General features: G+C 38.4%; 1 long non-coding RNA gene across 3 annotated transcripts in view; it reads right to left on the bottom strand.

Annotated features, from left to right (window-relative positions):
* LOC138751464 (uncharacterized) overlaps nucleotides 1-14,508 on the bottom strand; it is a 45,346-nt gene extending 30,838 nt beyond the window's left edge. For all 3 annotated transcript variants that reach the window (XR_011349962.1, XR_011349965.1, XR_011349967.1), the window contains exons 1-3: nucleotides 14,064-14,508; nucleotides 12,805-12,963; nucleotides 2,043-2,160 (exon numbers count right to left, since the gene is read on the bottom strand). This is a non-coding gene — a long non-coding RNA (uncharacterized lncRNA). The remainder of the gene's footprint in view (nucleotides 1-2,042; nucleotides 2,161-12,804; nucleotides 12,964-14,063) is intronic.
* Between the last annotated feature and the right edge of the window lie 5,632 nt (nucleotides 14,509-20,140).

Below are 20,140 nucleotides of genomic sequence, written 5' to 3'. Positions count from 1 at the left end.
CAGTGCATTGAGGGAGATAGATAAGTGAGCTATCCTCTTCCTGAAGTCCTTGGTCTTGTTGAGGGAGATTGAGGCAGAGCGAATAATAAAATAATTTAGAACAAAAATGCCAGTCTCTTATCTGCATGCATGCAGCAATTGCATGAAGATAAATTAATAGCACAAATAGAAATAAATCTGGATGTGGTCATCACAAGAAGTGGTTGTGAAGCGACTCAGGTTGGGAAGTAAATACTCTATTTCAAATAATTAATTTTCAGGAGGTATGGAGAAAAACAAAGAAACAATGATGGTCCTGATGATAAATAATGGGATAAAGGCAGTGAAGAGAAAGAATAATAACTCAAAAAAAGCATTTGGAATGGCATTGGCACAGTCAAATGGTGGAACTGTCTATTGTCCCTCAAACAAAAGAGGTAATGTATGCCAATTAGGAAATTAGAGGATCGTATAACAAGCATAATGCAATAATCGTTGGAGACTTCAATCTACAGTTAAACTGTTAAACCAAGCTCACAGTAATAGTGAGGAAGGTTGATTCATGGAGTATTTTAGTGATGTTTAGATCAGTATTTTGTGGAACCAAGGAAGCAAGCTATTAAAAGGAAGTTTGTACAATGTTAAATGCTTAATCAATCAGAAAGTGGAGGCCTTTGAAAGCAGAGTCTTTTGGAAAGAACAAATTAAATACAATTTTTTTTATCATGTTTGGAAGTTAGTTAGTTCTGTCTGAAAACCAGATCTTTGAAACAAAGCAAAATAAAAATGAATGAGGAAGATATTGGCTGTAGTAGATTGAGAAATACATTAAAAGCTATGACATAAAGCTACCAATGACTAGTGTTCAAAGAACTGATGCATAATTTGCAGCAAATGTATGTCTTTTTTGGGCAGAGAAATCTAACAGGTCAAAAGGAAATGAACGCAGAAGCTTTACAACAGCGGTTCTCAACCTTTTTCTTTCCCCTCACATACCACTTTAAGTAATCCCTATGCCATAAGTGCTCAGTGATTTGTACGGGATTGCTTAAGGTGAGATGTGAGTGGGAAGGGAAGGTTGAGAATCACTGCTCTAGACCCAACTGTTACTGAAATAGTTTGCTTGAAAATACTGTCATTGGCCCATTTCCTTTGGGGTTATGAACCGTGCATTAAAACAGTGGTTTTCAATCTTTTTCTTTTCCACCCACACACCACCTTAAGCAATCCCCTACTAATCACAGAGCACCTATGGCATAGGGAACATTTAAAGTGGTATGTGAGTGGGAAGAAAAAGGTTGAGAACCCTGTTTACAGTGTGAAAAATGAGTCTGAGGACTGGGCACATTTCAACATTCTGCAGAGCCAAAGTGAGGAAAGAGGAAGTTGAATACCAGAATAATCTAGTGATATCAGCATGTAGAGATTTCAATGCATATGGAAGAAAGGGAAAAGATTAGAAAATGTTAATGTGCATTGTTTAGTGACTTAAGACAGAAATTATATCGGGTCACTGGGTATATATAATAGCTTTGCACTTTGTGGTTGATAGGACTTTCATGGGCAAGTGGAATTAAGTAAGATGACGTGGTAATTGTCTGGATTATATTGCCTATTATTTGTGGCGAGAGCTTACCTGCATCCTTTAGTACCTTGCCAGGAAGGTGAAGTTGGTGTGGACGTACTGTACAACTGGAAGTAAATCATGAAAATCTGTAGCACCGTGATTGAGGCAAAAACATAAAATGCTTGAGAAACTCAGCTGGTCAGCCAGTGTTCTTTATGTACAACTGTAAACTGTTCAACTGTTTTAGTTGAGCAGGAATCCACACAATCACTAGAGCCCAAGATATAAAAGCAGAAGTAGGCCAATTGGCCCAATGAGTCTACTCCACCATTCTATCATGAGCTGATCCAACCTCCCACTCAGTGTTATGATCCTGGGCACCAATCTTCCCTCCAATGTGAAAGTGATAGAACTCAATTTAACTCATGTCTGCTGCAGTGGTGGAAATATAAATGTATCAACATTTCTAACTTGGTAGTCTGAAGCTAATACATACCCATAAATAAGGGCAGTTGGAAAATGGAATATTCTCCTCTTCCTCTTGTCCTCTGACCTCCAAATGTACGTGAGTGCTGTTTTTTCCAGCGGGCATTAGAAATCAGTGGCCACTATTTCTGCAAGTTAATTGTAACATTTTTAAAGACATTTTACATCCCTGAAAGAATCTTAAAAGCACTTAACAGGAATAATTTAATTTTTTTAAATATTGGCGTGACAGAGGAGTTTGTGTATTTTTTTGGTTCATTATACAGTTTATTGAAATGCTAAGAAGAAAACCTGTGAGATTTTTAAACCAGCATTAGCTTCAAACTGAAAGACATCAAACTAAACATGATCAAGCTGGAAAAATAGATAACTGGAAGCTACTTTCTCTTCCATAAGATGGTGAACACATAAGTATAAGAAATAACTTGATGTGCATTTCTTGTAAATAAAATTGATTGATACAAGGATAAATACAGAAGCAGGCAAGTAAATAGAGAAGAGCTGCTGATTTCATGTCAATACCACAATATAAACTAGTCTGTAATGAAGAACACAAGATATTTGGTTTACTTGTGAAATAAATTGTGGAACTGCTCGTGGAAATGGATTGAGCAATAATAATACGCTTTTTGATCAAAATTACTCATAAATGCTTTCAACCATGAATTTCTTTTCATGATTTATAAATTATTGTTTGCAAGTTTGGCAGGTATTCTGCTGCATTAATAACACACAGTGTAAGTTCATGTTTATTATTATTCAATTGCACTAGTACAACCTGACGCAGAAGAGTTCTCCAGTCCTCAATGCAAAACATGCAGGCACACAACCAGATATAATACACATATAGACAAACGATACATTCACAGGACAAATTATGCATATATAAAAATAAATACTTTAGCAAATGTTAGCATCTCGGATGGTTAGTCTGAGCAGTTCCTTTGGTCGTTCAGCATTCTCATTACCTGCAGGAAGAAGCTGTTTCTCAGCCTGCTGCTGTGGCACTGATATTCCTGTATCTCTTTACCGACAGGGGCTGTTGAAAGATGCTGTGTGCGGAGTGGTAGACATCTTTAGTAATTTTGCACAACCTCTTAAGTCAACGATTCCGGTAGATCAGGTCGATCTTAGGGGGAGGAGGGGGAAGGAGACTCTAGTGCTTCTTTCTGCCGCTCTTATGGACCTGTGGATTGACCTCTGATCGATATTTCTGCAGTAACTATACCACACTATGATGCAGCCGGCCAGGGCATTCTCAATAGAACTCCTGTAGATGGTTGACATGATGGTGCCCAGTGGCCAGTTTTCACAAAAAGTGCAGGCGCTGTTGCACTTTCCTAACAAGTGGGGAGATGTTCTGTCTCCATTATTGTTTACTTGTAAGTGGACTCCGAAGAACTTTGTGCTCTTCTCCCGCCACTACCGAGTTATTGATGTGTAGTGGTGGTGGTTATTCATGGTCCTCCTGTAGTCCACAATCCTCTCTTTCATCTTTCCACATTGAGATTTAGGTTGTTATTCTTGAACCTTTTTAAAAATAAAAAATTAAAATTAAAAATTTAGACATATAGGTCGGCAACAGGCCATTTTGGTCCTTACACCCAATCAATCTACAACCCCTGGTACATTTCAAATGGTGGGAGGAAACCCACAGACATGAGGAAAAACTACAAACTCTTTACAGACAATACAGGATTCGAACTCCAGTCCTGATCACTGACACTGTAACAGCATTGCACTAACCACTACACCAACCGTGCCATATCTCAAGATTTTCCACCTCTTCTCTGTACTGTGACTCATCATTGTTGCTAATGAGACCAATGATTGTTGTGTTATCTGCAAACGATGACTCTTCTGGAACTGCATCTGGGTCAGTCGTATGAACAGGAGTGGGCTGAGCACACAGCCCAGTGGTGCCCCCTTTGCTTAGCGTGGTGGTGCTCAATGTTCTGCTATCGACCCAGGCAGACTGTGGTCTTTCCATTAGGAAGTATAGAATCCTGTTACAGAGAAGGGTGTTGACAGCGAGGACAGCTTCTCCACCAGCCTCTGGGGAATGATTATAATAAACACCCAGCTGAAGACGATAAACAGCAGCCTGGCGTATTTTCCAGGATGATCAGAACAGGATGGAGGGACAAAGCTATAGCATCATCAGGGGGATGGTTTCTTCTATAGGCTCATTGAAATGGCTCAGCATCTCTGGGAGATTTGCTTTGATGCGTGCCATCAGCAGATACTTGAACCATTTCATTCTGGTGGAGGTCGATGGCACAGAGCAGTAGTCATTGAGGCCTGTTACTATCATCCTCTTTGGTACCAGGATGATGGTGTCTGTCTTGAAACACCAGGGGTCGATGGACAACTGCCATGTTGAAGATGTCTGTAAAAACCTCCATCAATTGGTCTGCGCAGTACCCAACCATGTATGTTGTCTGGTCTTGCTATCTTGTGTGAGTTCACCTTGGATAGACTTCTTTACACCTCAGCCGCATCTGTGCAGGGGGCCACAGAGATTTTTTCTGGTGTCATCCTACTCTTCTCATTGATCCATTAATTGCAATGAATGCTAACATTTGTTTTGAGCTTTTTGTTGAACTTTGCCAACCCTTGGTGTTTTTCTAGATGGACTTTAATGTGCACCTGATGCTTACTCAATTTTGAGTAAGCAAACATTGGTTTGCAATGGTAATGAATTTCAGGGCTGAAAGTTCTGAAGTTTGAGTGTTCTCTCAGCACAGCCTTGATGTTTCATTTTGGATTAGGGTTTAGCATCTGGCTCAGTTTCACAAGTTTTGTGCCAAACTACTAAAGCACTGTCAAATGATATAATCTAAAATCTTGTCCAATTTTTGAGTGAAATAGGCACAGTCCATCCTGGAAAAGGCTCAGATGCTAACATTTCTTCCTGTACACTGCTCAATTTCACATCTGGTTTTTAAACTGTAGGCACAATTAAAGAATGTTGCAGCTACATGGGCGATCTACAAAGAAATGTACAGGAATTAGTCAATTCTTGCACCACAATTTATCCTAATGGATCCCTTTTTGGAGCAAGCCTACAGTGTAAATTGTACTGTAAAAATTGGTTGACTGTTATCCACTCGGGTACTTGAAGTAAAAAAAAGAGGCCCAGTGTGAATGACCACATGGGCAGTCATAATGTTAATTTTTTTTTCTGCAATTTTTCCCAACACTGCAGTCTAAAAAACATAACTGTCGAACAACTTGAATATCTGTAATCTCTTAGTATTAAAGCAAAGTTCATTTCTTGTGATCTGGTTTAATTACTGGATAACAAACAAATTTATCTACATCTTTTTACTTTTGATAAAAGAGAATTTCAAATGTTACATGCAAAGTTTAATTAAGCTGGCTTGAAGATAAGGCACCAGCATAATATTTATTATCCTAATTGTCTGACGTCCTTGCTTATTCAGGGACACTGAAGTTAAAGTACTAGTCACAAAGCAATTAATGTGAAGCTTCTGTGTGTGTGTTCCTCTTTTGCTGGATCAAAGGTAGAGCCATCTTTTTGCATTACCTCATCTCTAAGATTTAATTTTCATCCATATATATTAGATTACTGATGAAATCTCTGTAGGATTTCTCCGTGACCTTTTGTTGAAAGTAAAGGTTAAGCAGAATGTGCAACACCTTTAAATATAGTCCAGCCGTGATCTTTAACAAATTGGTGTGAAAACCTGGAAGTAGTGTACACAGGACGACCTAACTACAGGAATAGAACAAAATGCAGATACTAAAAGTCGGAAATAAAAAAACTGAAAATGCTTAGAACACTCAGCAGGTCAGGCAACATCCACGGAAAGAGAAATAAGTTATCATTTCGGTTCTGATAAAAGGTACAAGACCGAAACGTTCATTTTGTCAATGACTCTAAAGACTGAGTGAGGAACGATAGGCTTTAATACACATTAGATTTTGGCTGGCCCAACTCCGTGTGCTTGAATGAATGGAGGTCGACTTTTTGGGCCAGGTCACGGGGAGGGGTTACATGGAGTTGAGTCAGCCATGAAGCCATATATTCATATATACACATATCACTACACTCTGTTTATCTTTCCACAAATTCTACCTGATCTACTGAGCATTTCCAGCCTTCTTTCTTGTTTTACGCTGACTGGGTTTGCTGCAGGCTTGGGTATTTTGAGATAGTGTATTAAAAACTTGATTGTCTATAGTGAATAATTTACTGCCTGGATGTCTTTGAAAATCACTTGCCCATTATTGAAGATTAATATTAAAATTTTTAGCAACCTTATTAAATTGGCAATGCTCAACATTTAGAAAAACCTTGTATTAAATATGATGTTAAAGAAGAATTAAAATATTAGATGTATTTAATAAACTTCCTTTAATAATCTTCCTTTCAAAGATGATACTTCCTTACAGTCATCAGTCATGGAATCGGAATTTTTTTTATTCCCCCCCCCCCGCCCCTCTAATCCAAATTCCTGATTCACAAGATCAAGTGCATAATTTTTCGGCATTTCCTGCAGTTTGACAAGTTAATTTGCTAAAGCATTATTCTCATTATAGTTCTTGCATTGATCATACAATTTATCATGTAGGTCTATAGAATTAAATATTGTGGAACATTGCATTTCTCTTGAACTGATGAATGTAGTGGATACTTGTGGAAGAGGGTCTCGAATCTTCAATTAAATTGAAATGAAAGGTTGGTTGGGGACACTAGGAATATGTAACTGCCAGTGAAATTCAATGCGTCTACAAAATTCATGTTGAAGCTATCAGATTTCTGCTGAATACCTGTGGAAATTCATGGTCCAATTCATTATTGTGACAATTACTTTCAACAACTTATGTGCAAACATTATGCTGGTTCTTCTAAACTATTCACTGTTTTCTAAAGTTTTGGTGCACTTGATTGACTTGCATGCACAGTAGAAGTTAAAAACTTGATAATGCCACCCATAGACAATCCCAAAGAGCAAACCATCAAACTTCATAGAAATAGAAGCTAGAGGCAATGGTGATTCACACAAAGCTGATCAGGTGAAACATCTTCCCTCAAGAGGATGGTTCACTGTGGAAATGCAGAGGCTCTGTTAAATCAAACTGGAGATTTCTAGTCTTCTGAACATTGAGATACGTACTTGGAGATAGTGCTGTGAAAGAGTTCTGCTCTGAATTCTTCATTCTTTCTGTCTGTTTAAAAACGAGATCTGCCACTCATCAATTATTCATGGTGAGGATTGAATTAATAAAGTACTCTGAAACCTCTTGCAGCAACAATTCACTTATTTTCTGAAGAATCTGCACCCTTTAAGTACTGCCAGAACATCATGATATTGGACCATGATGTGTTATGTGAAGTCAATGAATAGCCAAACAACACTGATTGCAGAGAGCTAACAGGCAATACTAAACATTAAAAACTATGGGTCAGTTAGTGAAATGTGATGATTGCACTTGGCCTTTAGATTACTTTTTCCAGTGTATCCATTCATGATGACAATTGGCAACAAACATTCTTCTGTTCAAAACTAACTTGGTTTATACAAGAATAAAAGAGTTTGGATCTACAACGAAATGCGTTAAGCAGATGGCTTAACGTTCATTGTAGGCAGTATTTTCATACAGTAGCAGTCCTCAAACTTTAAAATCACTTCAAAGACATTAAAATGTTTTGAGATGCCCAAAGGTGAAGAAAGACACTCAATGAAATTCCAATAAGAATTCTCTTTCCATTGTAATTTATTTTCAAACAAACCATGAAGCTTTTGGGAAGTCAGAAAGCATTAAAAATGTACAAGAGAATTATACTTCTGAGAATTTTGATTTAAGGGCTCAGTACTTTTTAATGAACTTCAGAATATGAATATTCATCTTAAATACAGTATGCTGCACACAAAATGTCTCATTTTTTTCTTCATTAAGTCAGAAGAAATGTAAGCTTTTATTTGAGATTTGATCTTCCACAAAATCATTTTACCAATGGATATGAAGTGTACAAAGCTAGTGTGTGCCAGTGCGTGACAGGACCAAACGTAATGGTATTGCTGACAAACAGTGAGTAGAAGGTGTTCCTGGTTTATCATACTTACCATATTTATCATGTCATCATGAAAGAATTCAGTTCATGTAATTCTGTTTTTTCCTCTTTGAGGTGAAGATATATACCTGGTGTCCTTTTTTTTGTATACTCCTGAAGGTTAACTTCACGAGTGAAGAGATTAGTAACTGATTAACACTTTGTTTTTCACTTAATGGGAACTCATTGTTGGTATGGATGTATTTTTTAATAATATGGATAGATTTAACATAGCTGAGGAGAAAAGATTGAACCCTGAAGCAAAATTGAATCAATGTTATTTGTGTAATAACACTGCAAAACTTTAACCAAATTTAAATATAATGAATCTTATACAAACTGAGCTCATATGCAAAGATAAGCAAGATGCTGCAAGTAACCACTAGATTCAAATGTTTCTGAAGATCTAATGGAAGGCAAATTTAAGAGTTCTGCTGGGGAGAAAATGCTGGTAACTTTGATTTATTTTAGGATACAAAGATTTCTTTATTTTTCTCATGGCATTTAGAAAAATCCTATTTGTATCTTCGGCATGCATTTAATGGATAGGAAACAAGTCCAATGTTCCATTCTCCATCAGGACATGTATTGGTGTGTATTAGGATTAATGATTTGGAGATGGAGATTCCAGAATCTATGGAAATAAAATCATGGCAGAATCATATTTTGTTCCATCTGTAGTGTGCCTTGCAAATGAAGTTAAAAGGTTTGTGCTCCAAAAAGAGATTTGAACCTCTAACCATATAGTTCAAGCTTTTGATCAGCAATGTAGAAAATTGCCAAGCTCTGTGCTATTAACTAAAAAGTCATCAAAAAGTGCTGAAAGTTGTCATTGACTGTGTATCAAGGGGAACTTGCTCACAAATAAACTATTCATTAGTTTCTACTAGGAAAACTCGACTTCAGTTCTCATGGCAACCATGATAGAAATGCTGAATTACAGAAGAGAAATGAGAATAAGTAGCCTTGATATCAAAGCACTATTTATGGAAGTGAGCAAGGGTGCCGCTGTGAAAATGGGGTCAATTGTAATTGGAAGAAATTCCCTCGTGGCTGTGATGAAAGTGCATAACAAATGAAGATGCCTCTGATTGCAAAAGATCAATTATCTCCTTCCAAGGAATTCTTCAGGGCAGGATTCAGGTACCACCTTCATAAATAATCCACCCTCTGTTGTTTTGTCAGAATTAGATATCTCTGATTGAACTACATTTCTAATTTCTTTGATAATGAAATAACTTGTTCCTTAAGCAGCAAGATCTAGTCAAGATGTCAATTTTCGATGAGTCAGACAATAACCATCCTTTGCAAAAGACAGGTTAACTACTTCTGCTTGGCATTCAACAGAATTTCCATTATAAAATCCACTCCAATTACACCCTGCAGATAACTGCAGACCAGAAAGTTAACATGACCACCTGCATTAATATTCTAAAGATCAGAAGGTTTATAAACTCTGGCAGAAGATAATTCCCTGACATCATTGACTTTCTACAATCTATCCGCTCTCCACAAGTCAAAGATATAAAGAAAGGAGTGCAGAAGCAACAACGTTCAAGAATTTCAAGCAAGAGTCTTCAAGCAAAATCAAGGAGATGATAATGGACTTCTGGAGGAAGTCAGGAGAACATGACCCAGTCCTCATTTTGAGCTCAGTCATGGAAAAGGCCAAGAACTTCAAATTCCTGGGTGTCAACATCTCAGAGGATCTGTCTTGGAGCCTCGATGTCATTGCAATCACAAAGAATGTTCGCCAGTGGCTATATTTTGTGAGGTGTTTGAGGAGATTCAGTATGTCACCAAAGACTCTCAAACTTCTACAGGTGTACGGTGGAGAGCATTCTAGCTAGTCCCATCACTGTCTGGTATAGAGGTGCAAACACTCAGGACAAGATAAATCTCCAGCGAGTTGTGAACTCAGCCAGTGACATCACAAGCATCAGACTTCACTCCATTGACGACATTTGCAAGAAGTGGTGTCTTAAGAAAGCAGCCTCTACCCTCAAGGACCCCCACCATGCAGACCATGCCCTCTCACTCTGCTGCCATCGGGGGTAAAAGGGGCCTGAAGACGAGCACTCAGCAGCACAAGGATAGCTTTTTCACCACTGCCATCGGATTCCGGAATGATCAATGAACCAAAGACCATGCCTTACTGTAGTGTGAATAAAAGCTCTCACAACTGGAGGGAGAACAAATGATTTTATTAGCTTATAACTATGGGTAGGGTCTCACAGTAGTCTTTAGAAGGTTTCTGAGTTTAGGTGGGAGCAGATGGGGGTGGAGCCAGCCATCAGCACAACACATTACCAGTGAATCCCAGTTCACTGCACTTTATCTTTTCATGCACTATTTTTATTTATTTTTGTAAGGTCGTTTATATATATTTTAGCATTGCAATGCTACCGCAAAACAACAAATTTTGTGACTTGTTCTTGACAATAAATCCTGATTCTGAATTTCATTAACATCCTGGACTAAGTAACTTGCTTACTTGGCATCATATCCACAGTTTAGCCCCAGCATCATTGATACTACAGTGACCAAACTTCATGTTTCCAACCAGCTGGGAAGCAAGCACAATGATATTTCCCTGGTAGTGTTCCAAATTGTATAAGGGTAAAAACCTTTAGGCTTGAAATGCAGTCTTTGCCAGCTGCGCCCATATTCCCAGAATGAAGAGGAATAGAAGCAAATCTGAACGACTTCAAAGAACAAACCTCTTCATATCTTTTGTTCGCTACTCCATTAAATGGCCCAGTTCTGTGAATTTTCTCTTCCAGGGAAATGAGCTGCTCTGATCCCTGAATTATTTACAGTTTATTCCCAACCATAGACCTTTGAAGTTGAAGTCAAACATGTTTTAGAGCTGTAATTACCCTTGATAAAATCTGTTTCCCACTTGTAACAAATCCTGTTTTCTCTTAATGGCAAATGACAGTCTTGAAAGTCACTGTCAATAGGCAGTGAATGTCTGAAAATATTGATATCAAACTATAAGTGAAGGCATTTGTAATAGTGTGGGTGATGGTCAGATTGTACTTGGCTTATGCAAGTAAGAGTTTGATGGAGCAAATAATACTTATTCGTATTTCCAGAACTGATCAATGATGGCTTCTTCTGTGCCAGTTCCCCAAAGCTCTTTCTTTCTTGATCTATTCAATAATTACCTCCATCTAATGATATGGTCTCATCACCCTCTGAGGCATAGAAATCAAGATTCAACGACTTTCTGAGAGACGATGTTTCTACACATGCCAGTTTTAATTTGCCTTATTTTGTAACTGTCTCCTTATTCATGACTCTCCTGCCTGCAGAAACATCTCAACATCTACCTGCTTACTGATCTTTACAAATATGAATAAGATCACCCATCGTTCTTCTAAACTGTGTAGCCTTTACTGATTAAAGCAACCCTCTCATTCAGGAATCTTCGCTGGACTGCCTCTAAAGCTGCTATTTTACTTTTTGGGTAAGGGGACCAAAATTCTGCAGAGTATTCAAAGCGGGACCCCACAACACCCTGTATAACTGTTAGAAAATCTCCTTCTTCTTAAACCCCAACTACTTTTCAAAGTTGTTCAATATATAATTTGCCACTGAAATTACCGTATATGACCTTCACCAACCATCCCACTGACACACTACTAAGCAACAGGCTTGGTTATTTAATATTTAGCCAATTCATTTCAAATAATGTAATGACAAAATACTATCCATTACCTTCCATAATATGCATCAAACATTCCCAGCTGGTGTAACATAAACATTAATGATGTCACATAGGCATTGGTTCTTTTACAAGAAGAAACAGTGTTGAATATTATTTTACCATTTACTTGAAAATGATTTAGTGGGATCCTGGCTGATTGTGTACTGTTTGCCAGCTGTTGCAAACGGCAACTGGTGTATGCTATTAGCTTTGCTGTTATTTTAAGGTATGTTAGATAGGAGGACCATTGCCTTCCCAAGATCGTGTTATATGACGAGCTCTCCACTGGCCACCGAGACAGAGGTGCACCAAAGAAGAGGTACAAGGACTGCCTAAAGAAAGCTCTTGGTGCCTGCCACATTGACCACCGCCAGTGGGCTGATATCACCTCAAACTGTGCATCTTGGCGGCTCACAGTTCGGCGGGCATCAACCTCCTTTGAAGAAGACCGCAGAGCCCACCTCACTGTCAAAAGACAAAGAAGGAAAAACCCAACACCCAACCCCAACCAACCAATTTTCCCTTGCAACCGCTCAACCGTGTCTGCTTGTCCCACATCGGACTTGTCAGCCACAAACGAGCCTGCAGCTGACGAGGACATTACCCCTACATAAATCTTCGTCTGCGAAGCCAAGCCAAAGAAATGAAAAGATAGGTTTATAACACATTTTTTTATTATTTTAATATCGCATTACTATTAATCTAGCTTCCCAAGTGCACATTTCAGAAAGAAAATATTTAGGACCGTAGGAGTTATGCAAGTGTTTTATGTTGTTCTCCATTGCCATGGGGTACACTCTAAACTACAGGATATTAAGGTCTGGATTTATACTTGGCATATAAGATGACCCCTGGTTTTGGGGTGACATATTAAGCATTCAAATTCTGTCTTATGTGCTGACATATATATGGTACTTGCTTACATGCTTATTTTATGATCAGACACTAAAGCATCCAGATCCCCTGAACTTTGCTCACTTTCAGTATCTCTCCATTTAGATGATGATCCACTTTTTAATTCAACTTGCCAAATTGCCAGGCCTCTTATTTCTCCACAGCAATCTCGATTTCACTCAATCTACTTATGTTCCATTGTTGAATCGCAGTGTCCTCATCACAACATTCTCTTCTATTTTCCTAAGGCAAATAAAAAATTTAAAAGCAAATTCAATGAAAATCAAGCCGGTCTATTCTTGAGGGAATCAGTGAATTAATTTTTTTCTAAGCAAGCAGACTGAATACGTCAGTGCCAAGTGTGTTGTATAAGATTGGCACTGGCTTTGTGGATAATACTGCTTGTAAGTATAAATGTTGTACAGCACAGGGTTCAAAATGGAATAGAGATTTGATTTGATTTTGAAACTGTGACAATAACATTCAAGGTTTAAAGAGGTATGTTTCTGTTTCTCAGCAATGTTGCATGAAAATCACCAGACTATTCGAGAAGTTCAAGGATGATGCTTGATCTCTTTCCTACATGTGAGCAGACTCATGTCTGGCAATGATCACTGAGCAAGAGGCAGATCTCTTTTTCTTAAGTGAGGAATTGGTAAGAATAGGCCCTTAGAACATAAAGAATAGAACATAAAACAATACAGCACAGTACAAGCCATTTGGCCCTCAATGTTGTGCTGACCTACATATTCCTTCCTTTAAAACGTACTAAGCACTCCCAACCCTATAACCCTCTATTTTTCTTTTATCCATGTGCCTGTCTAAGAGTCTCTTAAATGCTCCCAATGTTTCAGCTTCCAATACCATCACTAGCAAGGCATTCCAGGCACCCACAACTGTTTTCTTTTAAAAAAAAACTTACCCCTAATATCTCCCCTAAACTTCCCTCCCTTAACGTTGTACATATGAGCTGTCCTAGGAAACAGGTGCTGACTCTCCATCCTATTTATGCCTCTCATAATCTTATAGACCTCTATCAATTCTCCTCTCATCCTTCTTATTATGTTAAAGTGAAAAGTCCCAGCTACAGTTCAAGCAAATTGCAATGCTACTGTAATGGATAAATATTTGGGAGAATTTGGTAAGATTTAGAGTAGGTTACATACATACACACATTTTAAAACAGATCTTATTTGAAATACTGAAGAATTCATATTCAGTAACATTGCAGGATCTTTGGAGACTTTTCTGCACATTTCACAAGTAGGTGCTAATTGAAATGATGTCATGAAATGAAAGAACATTGTTTGTAGGAGACAAACTGGCTGTTAAAAAGTACTTACGGTGTGCTCACAGAAAGGTCACTCCTGGATTTTGTTTATCTAAGACAACAGCTTGACCAAGGGGGAGAACTCCTGTTGTTGCTGAAGAAGGTGGGGGGGTTTTGCAAGTGAGAGAGTCACATGGGTTTTCTGGCAGTCTCGGTTGGAGAGAGAGGGAGAGAAAACAAGCCCTCTCAGCTAGTGTGTGTGTGACACTGAAGAGACTGAACAGTCATGGCTGAAACAAGCCAGGAAGAGCAGGTTGGAAACAGAAAGTTCCAGATGTTACAGAGTTCTGTGCTGTGTATTATGTGCTGTGTGGTTTTATGTTAAAAAGTGACAGTTTGCCTTAGAGAGCCAAGGTGCAGGTGGACTGCTGAGAAAGTGGGAGATGGACTGAGCATGTGCAGAAAATGATCTAAAAATTTCTGGATTTGGATGATAAACCACTACTGGGTGGTGCTGTGGAGTGGAAGAAGGCCCAGAGCATGAGTCTGTAGGTCAGTTTAGAATGTTGGGATTTCAAAAAGGATGAACATTCTGAAGGCAGCCAGAAGGATCCAGACCAAGCCAGTTGTTCCTCTCTCTGCAAGCAACACAAGAAGACAACTTTGAATTTTGTGCTCTCTCTTTTAGCTTCAATTTACCAAACAAACTGAATTTTTTTTAATGATCTTTGCTTCAGTTGAGATCGAAGTTTTGTGAGTCTTGTGTCTAAGCTTTTCTGTGGGCTGGTTGGAAATATAACTTAGACTTTAATTACATATATTAGATTTAGGGTGGGGAATTTATCAGTTTTACACTGTTATAGAAATTTGCATCGCAACCAGTAGGCTTTGTTATAAAAGGGGGGATTTTGAATTAAAGTTTGAAGATGAATTTTTTGTTAATAAAATAATTGTTCATCTTTACCCCTGTGTGATATGGCTTCTTTGTGGTTTCTGGTTTGATCTTGTAACACAGAGCAGTGGATGGCTGGAAGCGCTATATGTCTGATGTTTCTCTTAAAATAAGAGGAACAGAATGGAACTCTGTGGTAGCCTGAAGAAATAAGTTACCATCTGGAAAACCCTGATGGGGCAAGTTTCATCAGTGAGACCTTGAGGTGACTAATGGTGGTACCTCAGTTGTGGAAATCCTGGAACAACATATCTCTCTCTGCAAACCCTACAAGAACCTTCCTTTTGAGCACCAAAGCCTGGTGAACTTTATAAATGTTAAATTCTGTGCACAGTATAAGAATTGCCTGCATCCAGAGAACTTGGAAGAAGGAGAAATGAGATTAAACTGTGAACCAAATAACTTTTCTTAAATTTACACACACATTACATACACGTGCACTTAGAATTAGAAGGGGGTTTCATTTGGGTTAGTTAAGTATAGAGATAAGTTAAAGTTTGATTCTGTTTTCATGTTTAAAGTTGATTAAAGACAACTTTTGTTTTAAAAACCACTTGTCTTGGTGGATGTCTGTTGCTGCTGGGTTTTGGGGTCCTTTGGGCTCGTAACACTACACACATTAAATATACAATGCTCTCCATAATGTTTGGGACAAAAGCACGTTTTCCTTTATTTGCCCCTGTGCTTCACATTTTAAAATTTGTAATCAAATAATTCACATGTGATTAAAGTGCACATTCCAGATTTTATTAAAGGGTATTTGTGTATATTTTGATTTGACAATGTAGAAATGACAGTGCTTTGTATACATAGTCCCCTCATTTCAGGGCACCATAATATTTGGGACAGAGCAATGGTATGTATATTAGTCCTGTTTAGTACTTTATTGCATATCCCTTGTATGTAATGACTAATTAATCTGATTCATAGAAATCACCAGGTGCTGAATATCTTCTCTTGTGATGCTCTGCCTGTTTTGGGGGCTTGTACCCTTATGTTTTCTCTTCAGCATATGGAAGGCATGATCAATTGGATTTAGAAGGCCATTCAAGATTTTTCCAGTTTTTAGCTTTGAAAAACTCCTTTGTTGCTTTAGCAGCATGTTTGGGGTCATTGTCTTGCTGGAGGATGAAGCACCTTCCAATGCATTTGCTCGAATTTGACCAGATAGATGCTTCTGTACATATCAGAATTCATTTTTCTACTGCCATTAGTAAGTACATCATCAATAAGGATAAGTGCCCCAGTACTTAAGGTAGCCATACATGCCCAGGCCATAACACCCCCACCACCATGTTTTACAGATGAAGTGGTATGTTTTGGATCTTGGGCAGTTCCTTTATGGCTTCATACTTTGCTCTTGCCATTGCTCTGATACAGGTTAATCTTGGTCTCATCTCTCCACAAGACCTTTTTGCAGAATCCTGCAGCCTCTTTTAAATACTTCTTGACAAACTGTAATCTAACCATATTCTGTGGCTAACTCCTGGTTTGCATCTTGCAGTGTAGCCTCTGTATTTCTGTACATTGAAGTCATTGAGACACATCCACACCTGCCTCCTAAAAATCCTCCTAATGAGAATTCTTCTGTCATCAACAATACTTTTGTGATACTAAGGTCACCAGTACACTCTTTCTTCTTAATCATGTTCCAAATAGTTGATTTTAGTAAACTTAAAGTTTGGGGGATGTCTCTCTGTTTTATTCTGGTTTTTCAGCCTCATTATGGCTTCTTTAACTTTCATTGGCACAACTCTGGTCCTCCTGTTGAAAATTGGCAACTACTGACTCCAAAAGTAATCAAAAACCTAGAAGCAAGTCACGCTCTCTTATACCTGCACCAATGAAGTGATTAAATATACCTGAGTACTCACAAACACCTGTGAAATCAAATGTCCCAAACATTATGATGCCCTGAAATGGGGAAACTATATATAAAAAGCATTGTAATTTCTACATGGTCAACCCAAAATGTACACAAATACCTTTTAATAAAATCTGGAATATGTACTTTAGTCACATGCAAATTGTTTGATTACAAATTTAAAACTATGGAGCACAAGGGCAAATAAAGGAAAAAGATGCCTTTGCCCCAAACATTATGCAGGGCACTGTATTTGGGATGCCGGAATAGCAGGATTGAATTACTGTAAATATGAGTGTATAATGTGAAAAATTTTGTACCGATATTCGAGCTCAAAGTAAGGGTTCACATTATGCATGCATATTTACGACAGGGCGAATTGAGCGAGCAAGGGGGAAGAGAGATGGCAGCGCGAATCTGGCAGGCGAGGGGGAAGAGAGATGGCAGCGTGAATCACTCGGGCAAGGGGAGGGGGTCATATTATACACGGGGATAAAAATTTTCTCCAGTTTCCCCTCAAAAATGGGGGTCGCCTTATATACACATATTTACGGTAATCATGTTCGAGGAGTATAAATGTTTTAGTCCTGTTTATTTGTTGTAAATCTGATATAATTCAAGTTCTCCCATTTGGTCACTGTGGAGTTGCAAAGAGGCTGCAAATATTTATTACCAGTGGACTGGATCAGATTTCCTGCTCTCGTCTTGTGGTTACCGCCCACGTTTACCCTATGGCCACACAGAATGTCTGCATAGCAAACTTGAAGAGGTGGTAAGGCTATAGGCAGCAGTAACTGACACCTTGCTGACAAGTTGTCAGGTGGCCCCTGGCAGCTCACATTGTCATCGCCTACCAAATTGTTTCAAAGTGTTTTTGAAGGCACTTGAAATCAATTGGAAAAAGTGAATAAATACTTAAAAATACATGGGCCTGCTTTTAATACAAGACACAAATATTGAAATATAATAAATATCATTAAAATGAATAGAAACTGACATTACTGGAAGAACAGAGGTTTTAAAATCTGAAATGTTATGTTTTTCTATCCATAGATGCTGATTGACCAACTGAGTGTTTAGAATATTTACTGTTTTTACTTCGCATATTTAGCAACTGCAGGTTTGGTTTTGTACATAACTAAAAGCATCCTTTTAAATGAAGGTCAGTGATACCAGTGAATTGAATGGGACCAGTAATGGAGTGGAGGTGAGTTGCGGGGGGTATGAGAGAATATACTGAGAGATCAGATATAAAGCATCCTTCAGCTCATAATTTATAGAGGTCAATGACTGCCACATAAAGTCAGAACATGCCACTCCCTGCTCTGTTACTGCCCAACCATTCACCACCGACCTATAATTTCACTGTCAGCTCAGTCCACTACATGGTAATTATGCTTACAATAGTTCAGTGCCTTCTATGAATAATTGATAGTAATCGAGTAGTTGAGTCTGTGAATGTAAAGCCTGAATAAAACTTGAAGGCAAATTCAGTTTAAAGGTGACCATCTCAAGAGGTGGAATGGAAGGAAACAAATCTATACACTGTTAATATGCAATAAAAGTTTGTTCAACACCTATAACTGAAAATCTTATTTTTTAGCAAATATTGCATTGGCTGAAATAAATGAATAAGATGAGCCAGTTTTTTTTTATATCATTTAGCAATACTCATAAACTTCATTTCAAAATCTGGATCACATTCATGCTGTGTTAACTGCTTAGATGTGTTATCATCTGCTTTTAACTGTTCACAATGTCAGTGAAGCAGCATTTGATATTTTTTCCCACCCTTTTTCGTTGTTGTTAGGTAAACTTAATGGGATACCAGCTTGTGAATTCCAACACTCGCTCTCAATGTTCCGAGACACGGGTGACTGCAGATGATGCACTTGTCTCATGCAGATTCCCGAAGCAGGGGCGAGATGCAAAATGTTGACAATTCCTTTGCCTCCAAAGGTGCTGCTCTACTGATTGGGTTCTCAAGCAGTTTTTTTTTTTGTTGCTCCATTTAATGCTCCACAGTAATTATTATCAAGATACATTCTTCATTCTTTCTATGAAGTCGTCAAGTTTATGGTCATCTTATTGCACAAGTACAGCCCAACAAGACAGTGTTCTCTGGTCCTTGATGGAAAAACAGACACACAACCAGACATAACACACATACAGACAAACAATACCCATGCAGGACAAGTATGGCATATGGGAGTCTTGATTGGTTAGTGTGAGCAGCATTAATTGCACCTAGAATTGCACTTGATAGCTCTGCATTAATTTTTCCAGTTCTCACTGAGGCATTTCCTATTTTTTTTTGCACTTGAGTAAATATTATAGCCTAGAAATTGCTGCATTCAATATTAACAGGAAGATGCTAAACATATTTGTGCATTTTCTGAGTTAGCTATTCTAATTAACTTACTAAGATGTTTAAAAAAGGTTAAAACTTCATTAAATTTATGTACAAACTCCTGCTTTGTGAAGAGTTAGAGGTAATGGCATTAGTGGTTTATACACTGAAATTGGATATAGTGGACTCTGATTTATGTTGCCACAATTAAGAGTCCAAGGATCAGCAAAGTGGCTTAGCCTCATTTATGTAGAGGTTGACCAAAGGGACCTGCTATTTCCCTCCCAGGATATCCTTCCTCAAGGTAGTTCCTTCCACAGATGGATTTGGAGATGCCTGATATATACATTGTGAGTAGATCATTTCTTCTTCTGCTGACAGAAGGTCTGAAGGCTCTGGCTACATGGAATTGAGGTTCTTGATATCTTCCTGAATGCTCCTTGAACACTGAATGGTCATGAACCAGAGATTTCCCCAAGTTAGAAGCCATTTTGCAATATTTGAAACTTTGATCACATCCTTGAACCATCACCTCTGCTCTCCTGGTGTGCTACTCCCACAATGGTACTTGGAAAGTCTCTCTTTTGGAGCTCAGTTGCCAGGCAAACAACTGACATGACCAGTTCAATGCAGCCAGTTGGGTGTAGCTTGGGCCTGGTGACGATGATCTGAAGAAATTTGGCAGAACCTGTAGAGATGGTGTTGGCAAAGTTTTAACAGTGCCTCAATGATCTTGCTGTCGCTGCACACCTGCACAAAGCTGGTATCTGGCACATACGGGGATTGATAAGTGGATAAGTGAATTTTCAGGTTGCTTGAGATTGCATGTTGTGTGACTGGTGAATTAACTGCTGGGGCATCAATTTTAAACTTTTGTATTTTTTTACCTATTTGTTTGCTGAATTTTTTTTTGCTGGTTGCTTGAGGTTGTCGGTTGCTTGAATTCCAGATAACGGGAATTTTACTGTATAAAGCTTAGCCAAA

This window comes from Narcine bancroftii, chromosome 1 (genome assembly GCF_036971445.1).
Source record: "Narcine bancroftii isolate sNarBan1 chromosome 1, sNarBan1.hap1, whole genome shotgun sequence".
Classification (NCBI taxonomy): domain Eukaryota; kingdom Metazoa; phylum Chordata; class Chondrichthyes; order Torpediniformes; family Narcinidae; genus Narcine; species Narcine bancroftii.
This window is presented reverse-complemented; position numbering and strand designations above follow the sequence as displayed.